At 55.4% G+C, this 202-nt stretch overlaps 1 protein-coding gene across 1 annotated transcript in view; it reads left to right on the forward strand.

Moving 5' to 3' along the window:
* LOC104507286 (myosin phosphatase Rho-interacting protein-like) overlaps positions 1 to 202 on the forward strand; it is a 19223-nt gene that overhangs the window by 402 nt on the left and 18619 nt on the right.

The raw sequence follows: 202 nt of genomic DNA on the forward strand, positions 1-202 counted from the left end.
TTCTTGCAAGGGTGGTGTTTCATCACCCCCTCCCATTTAACGCAGCCTAAATGGCTGTTAGCCAGCCTGGCGCTGGTGAGATGGGTCCAGTTGGTGTGTGTCACCCAGCCTGAACTCAAGCTCACGGATCTGAGTGCCTCTGCAGCTGCAGGGATTTGTGTCTGCAGTTACATCTGCAGGGCTATAAACCGGCTGGGGGTAG

This window comes from Eurypyga helias, unplaced genomic scaffold (genome assembly GCF_000690775.1).
Source record: "Eurypyga helias isolate BGI_N326 unplaced genomic scaffold, ASM69077v1 scaffold15273, whole genome shotgun sequence".
NCBI lineage: Eukaryota > Metazoa > Chordata > Aves > Eurypygiformes > Eurypygidae > Eurypyga > Eurypyga helias.